We start from the raw sequence: 16,154 nt of genomic DNA, 5'->3' as shown, positions 1-16,154 counted from the left end.
TAAGACGAAGAAAACACGAATATAAAAGTACACAGCTACGTCTTTCCTCCTTTTTCGTACGATATTATACGATATTGAAATATCTTTTAAATTGATCACTTTTCCACCATGTTATGGCAATATTGTTTTACGTGGAACGACGATCCGGTGTATGGGAAGAAAAGTTCACGTCGAACTACGTATTCGTGCTTCTTTCCTCTTTCTCTTTTTTTTTATTTATCGTTCAGGCAAAAAATATCCGTTTCATTTCAACATTTCAACATTTCACTTCAACGTTTCAACATTTCATTTCAACACTTCACTTCAACATTTCAACATTTCACTTCAACATTTCAACATTTCACTTCAACATTTCAACATTTTATTTCAACATTTCACTTCAACATTTCAACATTTTATTTCAACATTTCACTTCAACATTTCAACATTCCACTTCAACATTTCATTTCAATATTTCAACATTTCAACATTCAGCATTTCAACTGCTGACCAACTTCTTGCGGCTACCGTGTTTACACGAAACCGCGAGAAGCTCCATAGAATTACACGAAATTTCTACATGGAATTACATGGAATTAATCTCGAACGAATCATCGATGATCGAGATGAGCCAAATTTCCAATTTCCATCGTGAACTTTCCTCGTGAACAACCTCCGCCGTCGAAACTTGAAACCTCGAAAAACGATAGCCAATGAAAAAAGGACAATCTCCGAAGAAGCACCTGCTGTATCCTCGTGGCATCGATCGATGGAAAAATGAGTCTGCGAATGGAGAAAGAGACGACACGGACGATCGGAATCGCGCATCTCACCGGCGAATACATTATCGATACCACAGATATATGGGCCGATTTCGTATCGGCCGTTGCTCCAGCGATCCGATAAGTTTCGCAGTTGAATCTGCGAAGTTAAGCGGATTGGCAGAGCCGGGAAAGGATTGGCCGCCACACGCCCCTAACTTTCGGGCCCGTCGAGCTCAATCTGTAATCCGATATCGATTGAATTCCCCTTCGATTTTTTTCCTCTCCCTCTTTCTCCCTCTCTGCTTCCTCTTTTTCCACCCTTTTCTTCCCCACCTCTTTCGCGTCGCCTCGATTTTTTCCTATTTTTCTCCTTTTCTTCTCCCTCTCTCTCTCTCTCTCTCTCTCTGTCGTGTCATTCTTTTTTCTTTCATTCTCTCTCCTTTTTCCCCACTTTTTTCCGTTTTTTTTTCACTGGTTCGACAGCGCGGTTGAACGACCCCCAGCCAACTGTGTCGCGCGCGGCGTCCAACGTCGAACGCGGAACGAATCTCGTTCCGTCTCGTTGCGACAGCTGTTTCCTTGCCTCGAAATCGAATCGATCCAACCTGGATATATCCGCGCACGAGGGTGAATTAATTGATACCGGGACAGGAAAGCGTGAATCGACTAAACGGCCACGCCGCTGGGCCGGCGATTCTAGCGACAGAGGCTGTTTAATGCGATTAATAGCAGGGGCGGGCCTCCCGATCGACACCGCACAACGACGGATTTTTCTCGACGTTTTTGCATAGAATAATACACTTCCGTTAAAATCTCTCGGCATATCTTTTATTTCTATCGTAACTTTGCCACTTGGTGTTCGTTGTGAACATCGACTTTCTCCGCGAGAATAGCACAACGCTCACATTTAGCGAGAAGTTTTAGAACGTTTATTTTATTACGATTATCAAGCTACCTTTTTCAACCTTTTCGATGGCACGACGCTCTTCAACGCACTATTTTCAGCATATTTGTTATTTTCAACGAAGCTGCGGTGTTTGGTATCAGTCACGATAATAATAATAATAATAATAATAATATCTTCAAATATGTACAAAAGCACCTGTCCGGCTTTCGACCTCGAATAAACCACAAATAATAAGCGAAGATATTGGAAGGTTCAGAGCACAGCCTTGCAATTAGCCAGAGCCAATGAAATACAATCTAAAAATGGCGCTTATGGTATCTTCGGATACTTGCGAAAAGACACGTCCAGCTTTCGACCTCGACTAAATCACAAATAATAAGGAAAGGTATGGAAACGTGCGGATCACAAGCTTGCGATTAGCCAAAAGCGTATGAAATTCTACCCGAAGATGGCACTTAACGGATCCGCAACATCCTTGAACGAATGTTGCAACGAAATTAATCGGCAGCATAAAATCGGCGTTTAAAAAAACATACATCCCGTTGCAAAACACGGAGAAAGATTTTCGTTCGCCCCCGTTGAAAATCCGACGCGAATCAGCGCATATTAAATCGACGCTTTTTTTCGGTTGCAATTAAGCGGTTGCGAGCGGTTGAACGTCGCTGGCAAGCGAGACGATCGTAAAGAAACGGGAAATATTAATTAAAGACTCGTCAACCTTTTGCTTTCCTTTTGTTTCATAAATTCTCGCAATTTTGCCGCCACCAGGTTTATAAAACGGCTCACCTTGAGACGTTGCGTAATCCTTTGGGCGCATTCTCAACGAGGTAAAGGCGCGTCTCGCTGGACAAACGAATTTATCCAGGCCTCGATTATTATGCAATTCGCTCGGATGCGTTTAAATAATGGCGGTTGTGTACCTTTTAGAAAGCGTCTCCGTGGCCATTTATGCAACGACGAGCAGAACGTGTCGTCAGCTGCTCGTATTCGTCGGTTTTACGAGCAACGTGGTGCACAGTCGCGTTTTCGCATCTCGTTGAAAGTGAAATCTCAATTGCATCGAGCCGCGTTTTTCTCTGCCAAATAACCGGACTTTCGTTAAAAGGATTCTGCCGTTCCAACGCAGATTTATGTCTGCGAAAACTGCCATTGTTTCTTAATCGTCGAGACGCTCGTATAAGTAAGAAGTTTCATTCGATTGATTTATTTAAGCAATTTGTTGTTTTCGCGGTTGTAAGATTAATTTCGTGTGATGCTCGTTTGTCGAATAAACCGGTATACTACGTATCTGTATCGATTAGTATTGCGTTAAGATAATATTTATCGTTAAGACAAATACTCCGAAGAAGAGATAAATGTTCCAAGGTTGGTTTATTATTAATCACCGAGTAACAATTATCGATAATTATCGACAACAACTGCACGATTCTCCTATAACTTGGTAGACGGACGATTCGCATCGATAACATTGACGGAAGATTAATGTTTCACGCTCGAACCGTGTCTCTGATTGATGACGTTTATCTGTAACGTTTATGGATTCGATGATCCCTCCTTCGTGTCTGATAATCGAATTACACGCGTATCGTAATCGATACGACTGCCTTGTCGTTGCTCCGTTTCCATCGAGTCTGCACAAAATTTATACTTTCCCTATACAGATCAAAGAGAATTAGAACGTTTACGATTTTCATGTAATTTTCCGTTTTTTTTTTTTTTTTTTTTTTTTTTTACTTTATACGTAGCAATAAGTTTCCTACGATACTTAAACTGTTAAACTGTTCGTACGTTCCAAGAACACGACATATCCTGAAAATATTTCCAACATCTTGACTAATGGAATTTATCGATAATCAAACGTTGTTCGATGAATTTTATATAAAATAAACATCTTCTCCCTGTGGAAATATCTTTAGATATTCCAGAGATATTGAACAGATATCTTGGCAAACATGGATCGTGTACCTACAACCTACAATCGATCGAAAATTCATTGATTGTACGTGTAAACTTGTCACCAAATTATTTCACTCGATCGAAGAATAATTTTAACTGTTTCAAGTTTCATGTTTTACGGATCGTTGCGAGTGAAGCTGAATTCTAAACTTTAAGAAGATCTTAAAAATGAAGAAACGATAGTTGGTGCAAACTCGAAAGCGGAGGACTAGGATAAATAAATAAATAAAATAATAGCAATAAGTTAATAATAATAATAAGTTTCTTATTTTACGGGTCGCTGCGAGTCAAGCTGAATTCTAAACTTTAAGAAGATCTTAAAAATGAAGAAGCGATAGTTGGTGCAAACTCGAAAGCGGAGGACTAGGATAAATAAATAAATAAAATAATAGCAATAAGTTAATAATAATAATAAGTTTCTTATTTTACGGGTCGCTGCGAGTCAAGCTGAATTCTAAACTTTAAGAAGATCTTAAAAATGAAGAAGCGATAGTTGGTGGAAACTCGAAAGCGGAGGACTAGGAAAATTAAATAAATAAAATAATAGCAATAAGCTAATAATAATAATAATAAGTTTCTTATTTTACGGGTCGCTGCGAGTGAAGCTGAATTCTAAACTTTAAGAAGATCTTAAAAATGAAGAAACGATAGTTGGTGGAAACTCGAAAGCGGAGGACTAGGAAAATTGAATAAATAAAATAATAATATATATTTACGAGTATAATACGCGAAAGATTAATTTTCCTGTGACGTTACTCTACGTCTTTCTACCGTCTGCAACGTACCGCAACGTTTCACGACAACTTTGAAAAACGTATCCGTATCACGAACAGTTCCATCTGCCGACACCATAGCAACATAAATAAGCTGACACGGTTACGAGGTGTTCTTTGTTCCCTTTCCTGAAAGCTTTCCGTCGTCTTCCATACACCTGTCCGTGCAACGCGTCCCATGAAAGAAGGCGAGAAAGGCAGCTCTCGAAAAATCTGTAATTTCTCGCTCACGAGGGACAGCTGACACTTGAACGAGGAGGAAAAAGGGCCATCGTTCCCGGCCACCGATAACTTTTCCGTGTCAGTTTCGCGTTTCCGGTTCGCCACGCAACGAATAACACGCGCGCCACGACTCCTTCTCTGTATATTTCCGGCTTTCCCGACTCGCACCTTACGTCTGATACGTCTACGATCTACGAAGAAAGAATCGCCACGTTATCAGATTATTATCGACGGAATTTCCTTTTATTATCTCGTATCGCGTTATGTTTGGGTAGTTGAAGGGTCGTTGATTTACGACGATGTTAAGAAAATTGAAAGGCGATCGATAATTGGACAATTCTCGATTTTTCTAGCTGTCTTTTTTTTTTTCAAAGTTTTAGCAAGCGTTTACCAAGCAGAAAATTTGTGGAAATATTTTATTCAGTTTACCTAAATATTTTCGGAACTGGGCGAAACGTCAAATTTATCGGATTCTGAAAAGATGTTTTCCCTGTGTCATCCATCGAAGATTCATCGATAGAGAGACTCGATTAATTTTGTGGTTGGTATTTCCTGACGAAATTCTCACGAACGTCTAAAGAGATTGTAAGACGGATATTTAAATATTCCGTGAGATTTCGTCAGAAATTTTCTCCAGTGTAGAAAAAATATTCTCTGACATATTTTCGAACGCGAGCTACCCACGCAAGCGAAACCTGCTTCTAAACAAAACGATGAACAAAATGAAAGAACAATTTTCCCTGTGCGTGATCCTTATCAAGTTGTACGGTGTAACGAACAAATTTACTCCACTAAAACTTCGTTTCGTAGGTCGTTAAAAATAACCAGATTTGCCAAACTTCGCCTCGTCCGAAGTCCCATTTCCAAGATCCGAATGAAACGATCGAATGGTCGGCGTAGAAGCTTCGATTGATTCAGTTTTCAACATGGTTTTCTTTTCTTCGCGGTCTAACGCGACATGCGTGGAAAGAAATTTCTCTAGGAAACGAGATCTTCCGCTCGGCCCGGATAAAAACGAGTTCGCGAGTCGGTTGGATACAAAAAAAAAAAAAAGAAACGAGGACTCGCATTAGGAAGTCGAACGTGGAGCAACTGTCGAGATCTCTCGGGAACGATGATATTTATTGGAGAGCGTTCGCGGCCTCGAATTTCGCGTTACCTTAGATGGTAATTAACTTAACCTGGAATTCAATTAGGGGAAAAAAGAGAAAGAAAAACGAGAAAGAGACAAGGAAGGAGAACGATTCGCGTTTCCGTGGCGAACGATGGAAATGTATCGATCGTAGCGCGATGAAAAGCCTTCGACACAATTTACTTTTAATGATGGATATCTAAAAATAATAGTCGAACGAGCCTCGCGAAGCTTTTATGGAAATGCATCGGAATTTTATTTCGTTATTAGGTTAGCCGTAGATCGGCGCTTCCTAAACTTTCTCCATTCGCGACCGTATTTCGTGGCCTCGGAAAATTTTACGCGATCTCAGTTACAAACGTAAAGAAGAACGTAAAATAAATATACAAATAAAATGTGTATCGATAATAAACCAAAGAAGAGTCGTTTTTTAAGAATTCTTGGTTGTATTTGCAACTTTATCGCCTATTACCGCTTATTAGGATAAAACCAAATTAGGTTTTCTTCTTGCTCTTCTTCCGTTACGTTGCACGTCCAGCTAACAACGCGATCGTTAGCCACGGTTTTGCTTATATCTAGATATCGTCCCACGTGTCCATCGATTAGATAAGTTTCAGAAGGTTTTCTCAGCTTGCTACCCGAACCGAGTGCTTCCTCCAATTGCCCGGGAATTTTGAATCTGTCGCGTGATTCGTCCGACTTTCTGCGTTTTATAGCTACAACTATTACTACGTTTTATAGAAGCAAGTTCCGTTCCACGTGCTCTTTCCAACAACGTATACTTGAACTACGAGATATCTGCGTGGATCGATTAGAACGAGACACCCTGTACGTATAAAAATTTCTTACAACTGTTGAAATACCTTCGCGAAACCGCCGTGTCATATAACACGGAAACGCCAGTGAATTCGGAAAGTAAACTTATCCACTCAGCGACAAAGGAGACCGCCGATATCGTGGCATAAAGAACGAAATCAGATCCGAGGGTCGACGAATACGCGTATACCGAGGAAGAATACAGAGAAACAGAGAAAGCAGAATCGGCTCGTCGAGATGTTTGTTCAATGGTTCGATCGTACACCGTCGGCTGGAGGTCTTAATTTACCGTGGGGGAAATCCCCTGATCCCAGGACGTTGGCAACACTGCGTCCCGCCGTTATCTTCCTATCCTGTATTTTTCTTAGCCACACGCGAAAACGACATCTCGCCCGCTTCCTCTCCATTTCCCGGCGAAACGACGCGAAACACACTCGTTTTCCCCCATCTACACCGACGACGACGACGACTGTTACCCGCCGGTTGGGATCGGGAATTTATTCCTCGGCTGCTGGCAGAACAAAGAAGATGGTCGAACGAGCCAGACCAAAAGGCGCCATCTTTCGATACGATGGCGTGACACTCGTAAATCTGGCTTATCGTCGAGATCCGAAAGATTGCTGAGCTTAGGTAATACTAAGTATGGTTTATTACTAGGGAGCTAAGCTTTCTGCGTAATTGTACGTTGGACGCGTTAAAGGAAAATACCAGATGGATGATTGATCACCGGTTGTCGAGAAGAGTTTTTCGTCCTTTGGAAATTGAGGTTAAGGTAGTTCTCGGCTAACTGTGTTGGTCGAGTTGGAAGTTCGTTGATGGACGATGAATAAATAGAGGTGATACGATACTATGGAAATAATAATGGTAATTGTTAACGTCATTTATATTTATTGCTAAAGGTTAAATGTCCATATAAATAATCGCAATAGGAAAGTAGGCTGTTGTGTCGACTAGCGTAGTCGACGATAAAACGTTTAATAACCAAAGCGAACAATTTGCAGGAACGAGAAGAGCAAGTTCGAACATTGCAATTGTATTTGTCGAAAGAAAGAGAAAGTTATATCGCTGACATTCGAGTACATATACCGGTGTTAACGCCTTGCGACCAAGCTGCAGCCTAAAACTCGTGCCGCTGTATACCAGCCACTGTGTAAATCAGCCTTTCCAACTATGCCAAACCAACAGCCGCGATCGTAAAACTCAATGCCTACGAGCCGATAGTTTACCAATAGTTTAGCCGCCGAACAAGGTCTCCCGTACCGTAGCAGCGCCAACATTTCCAAAAACTCGTCCAATCACAGCGCATCGGTCGTACATAAATATTCTGTTAACTCGATTAGGATTGGACATAGCTTCGAGCTTCAGGATTATTTCATCATTTCCATCCACTCGTTTGTCTCGTTTTAATCTGTCGGTCAATGAAGATGAAGTAACGAGCATAATACGTAGTCACTTTATGCACGGACTCGATGTGCTTTTACGTTGAAGAATAAATCACATGGTATGGAAATTTTCACGGATTAGAGCGATAGAAATCGATTTGCCTCTATCGATCTCTTCGAAAGTAATTTCCGCATTAAATTCCGTGACGATGAAACTTTCGAATCAGTTGCGACCTCTTCGAAAAGCGTGTCAACTAAAATGTGTGGCAAAGAGTAAGCGATGATTAATTTTATTAGCGAAAAGTTACTCGTCGTAACTCGGAATATCGTCATTTCTTCGTGACGAGTATACTCGTCGATAACAGTCAGCTGGTTAGTTAAGGGATGATCCAGTTAACGAGCTCACTTTTCCGCACTTATCAACCAGATATCCAGATTGTAAGATAAATCGTACAATTTGCAACGAAACTCAACCAAGCGAAAATAATCCAAACGCAAAAGCAACAGTGAAGCGTGTTATTCGATTTTCCTGTTTATTTCCTCCCGACGAAGATCAGGCAATTAATTAACGCGATGACGTTGATACGCGAGCCAACAAACATTTCTCAGCCATGTTTCCTCGTTAAGAAAGTAGCGAGAGAAAAAGTTTCGGGGCAACGTCGTCGGGATTATGGGGCGTCGCGGCGCCAGGATCACCGTGTACCCTGTTGTACTTCGGTGTTTTACAGCCACGCAAGAAACCAATGGCGGTGCCTTGCCTCGAAAGACGAAACAAGAAGAAAGCCGTGTTGGCCTTGCGGAGTCTGCAAACGTGTCGACCAAAGCCTCGCAAAGCCCAACTGGCTCCGCTCAATGGAGATTTATCTCTGTTCTAGTCTGATTTCTGCAGGTTTCTACGCTCTTAAAGACAGATTCTCGCGTAACAACGACGAGTACGAACGATTTTTTAGAATCTTTTTTTTTTTAGGCTAACAGCTGCTTGTTAGGAATTAGATATTTTCGCGATGTAAATATTCGGTTGGCAACTAAATGATCGCGGATTCTGTCATTAGGTGGGTTAGGTTGGACTAAGACTAAAGAACTAAAAAATCCGAGACGCGTAAAACTTGAAAAGACTAAAAAGCGTGGAGCAAAAATGTCCCTTGGACGAGTCTACGGGTGGTCCATAAGTACGTTATTGGTGCACAGCTGATCGCACTCCCGCGTCCAGAAACCGTTTCAACGAGGCAAAGATCTTGGCGGGAGCGGCGTTTCGTAAGTGCCTGGTGAATCCAATAGAAGAAAATGAGATACAATGGTTGGGCAGAAATTATAAAATTAAATTCCGAGCATACGCGTATCTTTTTAAAACACCATGTATTTAGTTGAAACAATTTTTACACAGCTTTGTACGTACTTCCTAACGATTACGTAATTTTGTCATTATTTATTTTTGTTAGAAGAATCGTTGCTTTCAGATGAAAGAAAATTATTTAACGAGTCCCTCCGATTTTAAGGGTGGCTAAGGTTAATTCGTACAAAATAAGGCATGTTTTTGTGAATTATTTCTGACGACACAGTTAAAATCTCTTTATTAAAACCAATAGTACATTAAAGTATGACATTCGAAGAATATTGTATAAAATTTTCACGGAGAAATATTAAAAAATACGGCAATGGCAGCAATTATTCGGACGTGTCTCGGAAAAAAGGTAGAATTGCGGTGCCCCTGATAACTTGGTGCTGGATCATGTGAAATCAAAAAATCAAAGTTCATTCGTTAGGTAATAGTTTTCCCCAGGTAACGCTGGGAGGGTTTTTCGAAATTTCAATTTTTCACTTTTTTGGAACACTTTGAAGGGAAAATTAGCGGATTTTGCGAAAATTTGCGGCTAATTCCGCCACTCGTTATCTATTTATTCTTTTTTTCTTCTTTCTTGCTCCCGCTTCATTTCCCAATAATTGCGTTTATCTTCGCTTGACTTCTGTTTCTACTGCCCTCTGTTCGTGTTACGAAAGCTCAGCAAAGACAACAAGCAGAAAACCAACGAATGAAAAAAGAAAGAAAGAAGAACGAACTAAATAATTTGTTTCACGTCCAAACAGATCGAAACACGCGAGTTCCTCGGCATTGTCTCGCGCTTCTGCTCCTGCCCGTTTGTCCGCCACAAAATCCTGTTAGAAGCAAGACGAAAGAAATCAGCCGGTTAAAGGGGAACGTACAAGAGCAAATGCTCAACCATCGAGCGACAAATCATTTTTTGAACGCCCGAATAAATTAAAGTACCCTGGTACTGGTCCTGTAAGTGTTAAGTTGTCGGCAACAGCAGAGAAGAGAGCTGAAAAAGGCCGTTAAGTGTTTTTCAGAGCGTTTGCGTCGTCAACGACCCTCGCTCCTTTCTCCGCACGCTTTTCCACTGCTCGCTTCTTGTTCCAGCGTACTTTCGCTCGAAAAATTGGCCCGTTTCCTGCCTAAGTCGATTCGTTAAGGAAGCAAAGTGGTAATTTGGAGGATGTATCTTCGGCAAGATTGATCGTACGATGACGAATAGGCGGGATTGTTATTGGATAGCGACGCAGTTCCAGGTTGACAGTGAATAAGATGTATGGTACGGTGTTGGGTTTTTTCTGAAGAAAAAAAAACTTCTAGAGTCTAGCTTAACGCATTTATGATTGTCCGCTCTGTTTGGTAAAAATAAAACGAATAGAATGGTTAAACTGTAGGATCAGAGACTAGTCTCGAAGCCGGAGGGTCTTTCGAATAAAACTCGAAGATTCTCGATCGCTCGAATCGAGGAATATTTTACACATGATGAGCAATAACACGTCTTATACGATGTTTTTAAACGATCAATGTCAAGCGATCTTTCTTTCCTATTCAAGATCATCAGTGGTCAGATATCGTTTGCTACTCAGTTGCTACAGCTTGTTTATTTTTACGCTGAATTTTACGCAAGAACTTTTACAATGAATCACGCACGCTATGGATATAACTTCGTTACGTCAAACCTAACTACGGTTCCAGTGTCCCAATTAATCGAATGGTAGAACTTAGCCAAAACATTTCCGGAGCGGACCGATCTTTTCTATGACTGTGTTCTACGCTTCGAGGAATCTTTGGATCGAGTTGGATGCACCGTTGTTGGGCCATGTTTTAGGTACTGTAGCTTTGTAACTGCATATTTTCCACGGTTATATATTTTACGATCGCAGGATTTCTCTGCTCCTAGCAACTTCGATAGAGAAATAAAGAAGTTGGAGGAAAGAGGCGATCGCAACTGGAAGCTGCGAGCAATTTAAGTCCATGTGAAGGTATAACCGCGCGAATGTCTCGAGAGATTCAAAAGCACCCACGTAAAAATCATATCCGTGGCGTTAAAAAGATAAAAGAGGTATCTGTGGAGCGAGACACTAAAGCGGGATATAAAGGACGCTAGATATCACCGCGCCGCTATCACTGGCAACGTGCTGCCAGTTCGTAACCCGGCCATTACGCGAATTTCGCCGTGAAACCTCCTAATAAAGTCCGTAATAAAAGAAAGGAGCGAGATTAACGAAGAAACATTTTGCCAGAGATTCGTTGCGCGCTAAGTAAAAGTATCCCGGTGGCCATTAAGAGCGGCGTTCCGCGCGGAAACACGGAAAACATTTGGACAACCGCGGCGTCCGTGACGTTTCCGCTGCGTGTACATCTATTAACGACGCCATTTGTATGTATAATGTTCCGTTTTACCAGGCTTTTCATTTCCACTAGGATTTTCCGGCCTTTGCGCTACACAGCCTCGGCCTTCTCTCTCTCTCTTTCTCTTTCTCTCTGCTTTCCACTATTCTTTCGTTTCGGTCGTCGTTCAGACCAGAGAGAGAGAGAGAGAGAGGGATGGGGTGTGAAATTACGTTTTAACTCAAAGCTGGTAACCGCTGACGGACACCGGAAACGGGCGTAATATTTTCCGAAACGAGGCACCTTTATGCGAAGCCAGAAACGCGTGAATAAGTCGCGTTTCATCGCTGTTCCACCCTCTAAAATCTCATGCCTGTTTCTACTTTTGTCCCGTGGTTTTGTCTTCCCGTGTTCTCGTCTCTTTTCGCGTTAATCATCGCCGAATTAAGCCGTGTTCCGGCTCATTTGTCCGATCAAGCGGATCTTCTCGTTCAATTATTTAACGACGTGTCGAATTGACGAGAGAACGTAACGTTGGATGAGCTGGAATTATCGGTTCCGCGAGTCAGAAGCTCGTGATGATCTGGATCGCGCCATAGGACGACGTTCGAGCCGCAAATGGACAACGGATCGAACGTGTCGTAGCGTGTTTTATCGCGATCTCGTGATTTTCCGTAAATTTTGTTCGAATCCGAAACGATAATAAACGGAATAATCTCGCGAAGGACTTCGAAGCGACGATATTCCCGTCTTTTCTGACAACCAACGCGCGAAACGAGCCTCCGTGTTCCTTAAAATAACCTCAGCTTGCCCGTGTAGCGTCTGAAGGTGCAGCGTATCGGCGAAATTTTTGTAAAATCTGTGGCGGATCCGGTATCAACAGGACGCCGACAGGTCGAGGCATCAACGCGGCGCAACACCTCCCGGGCGATCCGCGAGTACCAACCGCCAACACTAGAGGGCTACGACGACAACGAGTCTGTCTGCCTAACTCGCTAGCAGTCGAATATACGAGCGATTGATATAAATACCGCACCTAGCGAGACTCCCTCTACGTCTAAGGCAGGGACTACCGGGCATAGCCTTACTGACGAGTCCACCGGTAGTCCCGGGACGAAACGCAAACGCACTCTCTCTCTCTTTTCATCCGCCTCAAATCGAACGTAAACCTGAACGTATCGTTGCTGATTAAACTTTCGCTTCAACGGATGTAAAACGTGGAGAAATAAAGATCGCCAAGCGAAATTCTCTTTGCGAGAATAGAACATTTCCAGAGTTAAGGCGACCAATTTATTAAATGCTGCTATTTCCATGAAATGCGCGCGTGACGATCGGCGGCGTGTTAAAATTTCGCAGCAAAAAGAGTCAACGTGCGTTGGACCGTGTTTGGTTGGTTCGGTGCGTTGGCAGAACCGATGATCGTTCCACCAAACAAAGGCTATATCATTTTCGATGGTTGAACGTACCTCGACTAGCGGGCAGAACGATAAAACGAGAATCCTCTGCCGTGGTTTACTCGTTCCCAACTGTACCACGACTGTAGCCGCATTGCGTCAAGCAAAACAAGTGCAGCTTGCAACGCAGAACGCACACGTGCGACCACGATCGCGCCCGCCCGACAAAACGATCGGTAAAAATATATTCTATTCTGATCTGTGTGTCGTGGCTACGAAAAAAAAAAAAAAAGATAAAAAACATCAGTTTAATTGCAACGCGTACTCGAAGCGGTAACCCTGGGAGATTTTCCCTCCAGAAACCGTTTTGCGTTCGAGTTTGCGTATTTCGAGTTCGTAGATTAAAATACAAATCCGAAGACTCGAAATTCTATTTGGATACTTCGATTTGAATTCGAAGTTCGTCGGTCTACGTACACGTGGCATTTGGCAATTCGGATGCGACGTGGAAAGTTTGAAGGTGAATTTAAAACTGGGATTCAAGTTCGCACATTCTTAACGCGATCTTGAAAATTTGCACGCGAATTTGAAACTTGAATTTCCACTTCGACGCATAGATCTGTGCTTTGCAATTCGAATTTCCAATCTAATTTTCAACTCGACAATTTGAATTTCAGTTCGGAGATCCGAATCTGAATCCGAAGTTGAATTTCAATTTGAACTTCAGTTCGAATTTTAGCTATCTGATTTAGATTGAACGAAAATTCGCAACGAGCACAATTTTGAATATGAAATGAATGGGCGAGAAAAATTACACCTTCTGCGAGTTTTCCGTTTCACCGACGACATTTCGATCCATTTACCGTCCTCCTATCTCGCGTCTTCTGTTCTAAAGCAGCAACAAACGAAGCGAAGTTAATAACAAGTCTTCTCCAGAACAAAATGCGTACCATTTCTTCCGCTCGTATTATCCGCTGCCTTTGTTGGCCGGCTCTTCTCGAGTTTTCCCGCTGATTTTTCAGTCAAAATAACTGTTTGCCTGTGCGGGGCGAATTATCGTGCTAGTAATTTCGCGAGCAAACGAGACTAATTTTTTCGTCGCTCGGGGCACGTGCAAGAGAATTCTAAAAAGGCCACCTATCGGCCTATTCAAATCTAAACGATAAAAGCTGCTATTCAGAGTTGGTCGGTGAGCTAAGAAAATTGCTAGAGCAAACAAAATCTACAATTATAATAATCCATGCGACCCGTTGTTCCTCGACAACGAAATTCGCAATTATCTAATCGATACGGGGTTTCAACCCCGCGTGGAAAAATTTCTCTTCGCGTTACTCTCTTGCCATTAGAAAGATACGAGCAATAATGAAAATCCACGATTATGTTAGTAATCGATAGGATTAATCGATCGATTTATTTCTGTTTCAGAAATGAAACTGGCGCGCGTGACAGTGGAAGAAGATCGCCGATATTTCTGAAAAGCTCTACTCGCATTCGTAAAGCACGGGTAAGCTATCGAGTAATTTCGGCTTATTTATTTATTTATTTATGCTAATGTTAAACCCTCGTCCACGATGCGTAACGCGTCTTTTACCGATGATACCGACGATAATCGTGGAACGTACCTAAGTTAGAGGAAGAGATCGAATGCGGAAATTGGTAAGCGGAATTAGGAAAAATAAAAGAAACGGAGTGGAAAGGTTACGCGAACGAAATTAGCGAGGTAAAAGAAATCGAGCGGAAGAAACGATGCAGGCTTATTAAGGTAAAAGAAATCGAACGAAATCCCATAAGACCGAGGAACACGGAGTATTTGCATATTCTCTCGGATGGAATTTCCTCGGTAGATGAAATTTCGGTTTCTGTTCCGTGAACGGTGTAAAATGCTGGTTGCTCGCCACGGCAAGAAGCCGAGAAAAGCCGGGGAATTACATCCGTGTTATGGGATCTCGGTGAAAACGTGGGAAACCGACCGATGGGATGCGTCGACGCTATTACGGGAAAATCCTCTGACGTTCATAGATAAAGCTACTTACACGTGTACTACACTTTCGCTCGTAAATACACGGCCATTTCGTTCCATTTTATTATTATTATCGTCGTTTATTTATCGATATGTGACTCTTAGTTACAGCGAGCGCAGAGTAACGTAGCACAACAGAACGTAAAATAAAATTACACTCGGCGAATCGAGAAGGGAACAGACCAGTTCACACGGGATCGCGCAATTGATTTTTAGAGTTACGTAAGGCGACGTGAGCAGAGTGTTTAAATGCGCTATACAACGCAAATAAAGAACCACGTGTTTCTGCTAACAACGCGTGGATCGCTGAAATACGCGCCTTACTAAAATATACGAGTCAATTTAGCAACACGTTGTCGAAGTGATACACGAACGTAAGACAAGAAAATACGCATTGGCATTGAGGCGTAGAAAGCGTGTGACGTAGAAAGAGGAAAAGGGAGGATCTAATCCGCAACTGACCGAAACCTCTAAATTCCGTATACAGTTCGAGCTTTTTACTGGCGAACGAAAGGAAGCTTCCGCCGTGTCTGCCTTCTGTCTTCCGCTCTATGAGCGAAACAGAAAAACAGGAAAATCCTATCAGATTTGTTTGTCTATTTCTGAATACTCTTTATCTTCTGAATACGTTCCGCGACGATACCGTCCCAGTTCCAGCGTAAAGTCGCGGTCGAGTCGAAACGTCGACGTTGAGTTTGTGGATCTTCGTGCGTTTCTCCAGAATTCTCAAAAATTTGAAGACGTAAGTTGCATCGTAATCGGCAAAAACACGTCAAGCGTTACACAATTGTAGTACTCGTTTTAACATTTAAAAAGCGAGACGATAATTTACCCAGATTCGATCTTTTTAATCCTCGGCCGACTATATGGTTTTTCATCAACGCGGTTCACGTAACGCGCGATTTCTTATCGTTTTTTGAATCTGAAGAAAATCTGGAAAAATTCCGAGCTACTTGTTATGGTTCCTAGTTTACCGTTTAACTATTAGCGACATTTTAGTCAAACGTCTAAACATTCTTGCAATAAAAATGAACGTCTCAGACAATGTTATGGAAAAATGGGAATTTGTTTGTTGATAGGTAGCTTCGTAATAAACGAATATCGATGGAAGTTATTGCAGGATTTCACTTGAATATAAAGAAATTTGCCAACCTTTGTCAAAGTATAAT

General features: G+C 42.0%; 1 protein-coding gene across 11 annotated transcripts in view; it reads left to right on the top strand.

Moving 5' to 3' along the window:
• LOC117157092 (uncharacterized) overlaps positions 1 to 16,154 on the top strand; it is a 218,699-nt gene that overhangs the window by 99,357 nt on the left and 103,188 nt on the right. For 9 of the 11 annotated variants that reach the window (XM_076622089.1, XM_076622088.1, XM_076622082.1 and 6 more), the window contains one exon: positions 14,391 to 14,469. The exons of the other annotated variants lie outside the window; for them this stretch is intronic. The gene's annotated coding sequence lies outside the window, so the exon portion shown is untranslated. The remainder of the gene's footprint in view (positions 1 to 14,390; positions 14,470 to 16,154) is intronic. 11 annotated transcript variants of the gene reach the window in all.

Source organism: Bombus vancouverensis, chromosome 10 (genome assembly GCF_051014615.1).
Source record: "Bombus vancouverensis nearcticus chromosome 10, iyBomVanc1_principal, whole genome shotgun sequence".
Taxonomy (NCBI): domain Eukaryota; kingdom Metazoa; phylum Arthropoda; class Insecta; order Hymenoptera; family Apidae; genus Bombus; species Bombus vancouverensis.
The sequence above is the reverse complement of the archived record's forward strand: the minus strand, read 5'-3'. Positions and strand labels throughout refer to the sequence as shown.